At 36.9% G+C, this 6794-nt stretch overlaps 1 non-coding gene across 1 annotated transcript; it reads right to left on the bottom strand.

Annotated features, from left to right (window-relative positions):
- Positions 1 to 439: 439 nt before the first annotated feature.
- On the bottom strand, positions 440 to 512 carry TRNAS-GGA (transfer RNA serine (anticodon GGA)). Its single transcript has one exon. It is a non-coding gene; the product is annotated as a tRNA-Ser (tRNA).
- Positions 513 to 6794: the final 6282 nt, after the last annotated feature.

Below are 6794 nucleotides of genomic sequence, written 5' to 3'. Positions count from 1 at the left end.
GTATGTTGAGATCTGGTTTTCAGTCTTGTACTGAGAATATTGCTATACTAAGAAGAAAATGTACTCATGGTTACGTAAATACCAGCTATATTATGGATTTATTAATTTGTCCTACAGAATAATGGCGGCCGGATAGCTCAGTTGGTAGAGCAGTTGGCTCAATCCCGGGTGGTGACAGGATTTTTTTCTCGTTGCCAAACTTTCAGAACGGCCCCGAGGTTCACTCACCTCCTATAAAATTGGGTAAAAGGCGGTCAGAGCGTGGTGCCGACCACATCACCTCATTCTAGTGCCGAGGTCATGGAAAGCATGGGGCTCTACCTCCATGCCCCCCCAAGTGCCTTCATGGCATGTTACGGGGATACCTTTACTTTTTTTACCTTTACCTACAGAATAATATCTGTAATATTGACAATTAATAGTAGAGGAGAAAAATTCGCTCCGGCGCCGGGGATCGAACCCGGGTCCTTGGTTCTCCGTACCAAGCGCTCTGACCACTGAGCTACGCCGAATTCAATCCACAGCACCGAATCGAATTCCTCTCCTTCAATGTTTCGCTTTGTGGCCTGACTCCAAGTTGGGCATATATGTTGACGTTTATGTCCAATGTCAACTGACATTATACTAGGGGCGCACTCATCTGAGTGACTTGTTTGGGCGGGATTCCGCAGTTATATGCAATGCTAGCTGTGAGAATATTACGGAGTTATTAATTTGTCCTACAGAATAATATCTGTAATATTGACAATTAATATTAGAGGAGAAAAATTCGCTCCGGCATAAACATAAACGTCAACGTATATGCCTAACTTGGAGTAAGGCCACAAAGGGAAACATTGAAGGAGAGGAATTCGATCCGGTATGTGGATTGAATTCGGCGTAGCTCAGTGGTCAGAGCGCTTGGTACGTAGAACCAAGGACCCGGGTTCGATCCCCGACGCCGGAGCGAATTTTTCTCCTCTAATATTAATTGTAAATACCAGCTGTTCACTGGAGCTCTATTGTACCTACGACCTCCGAGAAGGCGTGCGATATCCTGTTTATTCTGCCTATGCTCAACCTTCGGGGAGCAAAGGAACCTCAAAAGCGATGGATGATGATCAGTAACAATAATTTTGGAGTTGGAGCATTGATTTTCCTCTGTCAATCATAATTTCTGCCATATTCAGAATTGAAAATATTAATGATTACAAGTTACTGAAAATTTAAATTAATGTGGAAACAGAAATTTTAAGTTAGTGTGCAAATGGAATGGCATAGGTGTCTTTGGATGAGACGAAAGTATAGGGGACGAATAGAGTTGGAAAAAATGACCTTCTGGACGAGAGAAATCGTGGACATACATTGGACGAGATTTGGGTTTGACGAAACGGATTTGACGAAATGTCCTTCTGGACGAGAAAGTAGTGGATAATATTGAAACATTGGACGAGATTTATGGGTTGGACGAAAATGATTGGGCGAAATGTTCTGGAAACTAATTTACGTGTAGGGCTACAAAAACGTATTTAAAATTGACTTAAGCACTCTACTAATAGACGGTAGTATATTATACACCCTACTTAAAGGGTGTAATTGATGTTTTGTTATTTGAAGTGTTGTATCAGTGAAGAAGTGTGTTGTGTAAGTGAAGTGTGTTTGTGTCAGTGAAGTTTTATAGTTTATAGTGATAGTGCAAAGTATTTGGACATCAAAATGTTTTTGAAGTGTTAGTGAAATCAAGATAGTATCAGTGAAATGTGTCGTAGTTCCAGTGCAGAGAGTGAGTTGACAGGGAAATGACTGTAGTGCCGAAAGGTGCTTGTGTATGTATGAATATATAATACTCATGGATTTTAGTTCGAACTTAGAGTTAAGTACAAATTAGATTTACTTTAAATGTTTTTGATCGTCCTTCATTTAATTTGGGATTATTATTATAATTATTATTAGTATTTATTATTATATGTATTATTAATCTAGAATATGCCATTTGGAAAGTTCAGGATAACAGGCAGGGTTTGGAATTGAATGGGTTACATCAGCTACTTGTCTATGCAGATGACGTGAATATGTTAGGAGAAAATACACAAACATTAGGGAAAACACGGAAATTTTACTTGAAGCAAGTAAAGCGATCGGTTTGGAAGTAAATCCCGAAAAGACGAAGTATATGATTATGTCTCGTGACCAGAATATTGTACGAAATGGAAATATAAAAATTGGAGATTTATCCTTCGAAGAGGTGGAAAAATTCAAATACCTTGGAGCAACAGTAACAAATATAAATGATACTCGGGAGGAAATTAAACGCAGAATAAATATGGGAAATGCGTGTTATTATTCGGTTGAGAAGCTCTTATCATCCAGTCTGCTGTCCAAAAATCTGAAAGTTAGAATTTATAAAACAGTTATATTACCGGTTCTTCTGTATGGTTGTGAAACTTGGACTCTCACTCTGAGAGAGGAACATAGGTTAAGGGTGTTTGAGAATAAGGTGCTTAGGAAAATATTTGGGGCTAAGCGGGATGAAGCTACAGGAGAATGGAGAAAGTTACACAACACAGAACTGCACGCATTGTATTCTTCACCTAACATAATTAGGAACTTAAAATCCAGACGTTTGAGAAGGGCAGGGCATGTAGCACGTATGGGCGAATCCAGAAATGCATATAGAGTGTTAGTTGGGAGACCGGAGGGAAAAAGACCTTTAGGGAGGCCAAGACGTAGATGGGAGGATAATATTAAAATGGATTTGAGGGAGGTGGGGTGTGATGATAGAGACTGGATTAATCTTGCACAGGATAGGAACCGATGGCGGGCTTATGTGAGGGCGGCAATGAACCTTCGGGTTCCTTAAAAGCCATTTATGAATTATTGTGTTTATTATTAATTGTCATTACTGAGTGTAGATTAATTACTTACCACTGCCATCGGTATTTACCCATTTGCAGTGTGAAAAAAAACACACAAACACACACACATACACACACACACACACACACACACACACACACACACACACACACACACACGAAGACGATCAATGTATAGACCTTCTCAAATAAAACTTTTCGATTTCATTATTTTGGAAGACTCCCACCTGAAATATTTCTTCGAAGTTTTTTAATCACACTGCTAAATGAACTTTACTCAGCACACCATTACTTACTTTCTCATCATTTCAATAATCGTATCCTGTTTTCGTTAAAATTGCTTTAAAAATAGTGTATTCCCTAGTTATTGATACCAAATAATGGAGCCGAGAAGTGACTCTTTTCTCAGGAGGCTGAAAACTTACTGGAGTTGAAATCCATTGCAGGATTCCTGAGTAATATCAATATTCCCACTCAGTGAAAAGCCTACTTACGAATTCACGTTTAAAGCGAGTTATAATCGACTCTAAAAAAGAAGACTGACGTCCGCATTTTACTCTCATTTACGTCGGTTTAAATGCATTTTTTGTATTTTTTATTACATAATGAAAAAGTTTCTTAATATCCTGAAATGTAATTTTTCTTCAAGAAAGTAGCCTAATATAAGAAATAGCTAAACATAACGTCAAATCTGATACGGAATTTTCTCCAATATATGAGAAACAGTAAATAACTAAAGATAAAATATCCATTTAACATTTTACGTTTTGACTTACAAATACAAACACAGAAACATTGAAATATTGCAAGAGTTTATACTTAATGATAGAGTTTACTCAAAACGTTTGGATTTCCTTTTGTTTACACAAGAAATCTCTCACATCAAACCAGGTTCAATACAGATGGAGAATACGTTCCATCCTTCCATATCTTTATTCACTGAATGTCATTTCTTTTAGAAATGACTTCATCATGACAATATTACTATCCCGTTCCCCCTTTGAACAGCAACATCTCTGAATAGGGGAGGGCGTATAAAATATCAGATTTCTATGGATTCAGCAAATCACAACACAATGCCAGGTCTCTCTTTGGCTTTGATTAAAATACAGATATCGAATAGAAGTCCTGGGAACTCCGCAGTACAAAATATAAAGAAGAAATGTGATTCGGAATAAAATGAACTCTATATATTTGTAGTACAGACTTCAACATAAATAATTCACGGCTTCAATAACGATAAAAATAATTAAATATTTCAATTAAAATAATCAAATCCTTAACTATTTCCTTTGTTTTGCACACAATTTCCTCATTTCCAAGTGTTATTTACCTTCTTTTACTTCGTATCCCAAAAATAACATCGTACAATATATTAGAAGTAATGGTGAAGAGTTAGAATTAGGAAGAAGCAAGTCTTACCCCTTTCTAATTGTACTACGCAGCATTTGGTAGGATGCATACCGCAAAAAATCAAAGTAAGGATAATCAGCTCCTGGAAACTCCTGAGTATAAAGAGGAAGCTCTCACTTACCCCAACATTCTTGGTAAAACGATAATAATTATAATGTAAGTTAATAATAATAATAATAATAATAATAATAATAATACAAAATATAATAGTATGTTATGAAGTAGCAGTAATATTAGGCATAATAATAATAATAATAATAATAATAATAATAATACAAAATATAACAGTATGTTATGAAGTAGCAGTAATATTAGGCATAATAATAATAATAATAATAATAATAATAATAATAATAATAATAATAATAATAATAATCTGTGGCGCTACAGCCGGCTGCTGCTGACACCAAGCCCACAGGCCAAAGTAAAGGTGAACGATCATCCAGTCAGAACGGAGGAAATGTATGGTTAGCACGATGATCCTCCCAACCGTTATAGCTGGCTTTCGTAACCAGATTTCGCTACCTATTGTATCTTCCCAAGTGTATCGATCCAATACACTGGCCGAAATTTCATGAGAAAATTTATTCCGTAATGCGAGTCCTAGGCAGGATGCCTTAGACCACGGCCTTGGACAGTAGTAGTAGTAGTAGTAGTAGTAGTAGTAGTAGTAGTAGTAGTAGTAGTAGTAGTAGTAGTAGTAGTAGTAGTAGTAGTAGTAGTAGTAGTAGTAGCAGCAGCAAAAATATTAGTACCAGTAGTAATAGTAGTAGCAGTATCATTACTAAGAGTAGTACTAGTAGTAGTAGCGCTAGCAGCAGTAGTAATAGTAGTAGTACCTATTGCAGTTGCAGTAGGATTAATAATGTAGTATCAGTTTTCATGGGGTAGCTGTTAGATTAATTCCATTTTCGGCTTTCCCCTTTAAAATTCCCGAAAGTTCCTTGAATGGACGCGAAACTCGGAATGAGACAAGTGATCAACAGGCTTGGAGCTCACTAAATCAGTTTTCTCAGCCCCAAACTCCCTTTTAAGGACGCTTTGTCGCGTAGGTGCTTTTAAAGTGTTTCTTCTACCATTTTCCCATTGACATTATCAGCACTAACAGTAGCAGCGGCTTTAGCAGCGATAGTAACAGCAGTAGTAGTAGTAGTAGTAGTAGTAGTAGTAGTAGTAGTAGTGATAAAATCAGTAGTAGCAGTAATATTAATAGTAGTTTATTCAACAATCGAAGACCTCGGGGGGTAAATAGTGATAACTCTCAAATTTGAGATTGTCAATTTTCTGGTTGTTAACAGCCTACAAGCCCCATTATCTTTGATTTGGTTAAATAATTATGTAAATATGTTAACAATGATTGGATTATGCTGCTTGAAAAATATGACAATCTTCCTATGTTTGCAGTAAAAATTAAAATGTATGAAATTTGTAAATTTGGGTTATCATTATTTACCCCCAAAGTCTTCAATTCATCTGCAGGAATTTATTCACTGTCGAAGTTCAACGTGTGTGAAATAACTGGCCAAAATTTTTTTTCTTGGAGCCCTCTATCGATAACAGGGTTATTATACTGCCGGGTCTTAATAGTAGAAGTAGATTATTTAACGAAGTTCGAACTGCAGAAGACGAGAAATGTAAGTCAAAATTCTCCTGGATCACTTCTCAACTAAAACATTTCATTTACCGAACTGTAAATCTATGTCAAGGGACGCACAGGATACCTTCAGTCACGGAGAAAGTCACGCAAAGGATTTGATCACCCTTCACATTCCATCGCTTTCGGCCGAGCTTGAATCCAATACATCCAACTGCTTGCATGTCACCGTTGAACTACCAAGAGCGACTGAACTAACAGTAAATTATTTCCCTCAAACTCAAAACAATATTGAAAATGTATCCAATATTCAGATATTCAATATCAATAGGGATTATGCTTTTACGATTAAATGTGTACTAATTGTTTCGATATTATACATCTCTAAAAGCGATTTTCGCAAGTGACCTCATTGCAGCACGATCATTTGTTTGTGGTAGGCTGCACGTTTCGCATCACTAATGTCGTATATGAAAGATATATGAGCAGGTACTTGCAATAGCCTATTCGCCCTCGGGCATGCACAGCATTCATATAGATGGATATCGACTACGCGGAACTGTGTGAACGAGGACAATGTAATATCAACGTAAAAATATGAACTCCTTTTTACTGAACAATATTCTTAAGCGAGAGAGAGAGAGAGTTATTATATTTTGATGATTGAAGATGTCCAAGAAAAAGATGGTCGGACGCTTTCCGGAGAGAGACTGGAGCGCAGTGCACGAGAACAGCGAGGGACAGGCAGGCATGGGAAAGACTGGAAGAAATTACGAACACTACGTAAACTCTGTATAGATGTGTATTGTTTATAGAGATCTTTGTGTGTGTGTGTGTTACTTTGGATAGTTTGTTTCCGTGTTTAATTGGTACAATTTAGTCTACGTGTTTAATTGTGTAGTTATTGTGTTTTTGTGTGTTAAGACGGTATA

The sequence above is a fragment of the Periplaneta americana genome, chromosome 5, assembly GCF_040183065.1.
Source record: "Periplaneta americana isolate PAMFEO1 chromosome 5, P.americana_PAMFEO1_priV1, whole genome shotgun sequence".
Taxonomy (NCBI): Eukaryota; Metazoa; Arthropoda; class Insecta; order Blattodea; family Blattidae; genus Periplaneta; species Periplaneta americana.
The sequence above is the reverse complement of the archived record's forward strand: the minus strand, read 5'-3'. Positions and strand labels throughout refer to the sequence as shown.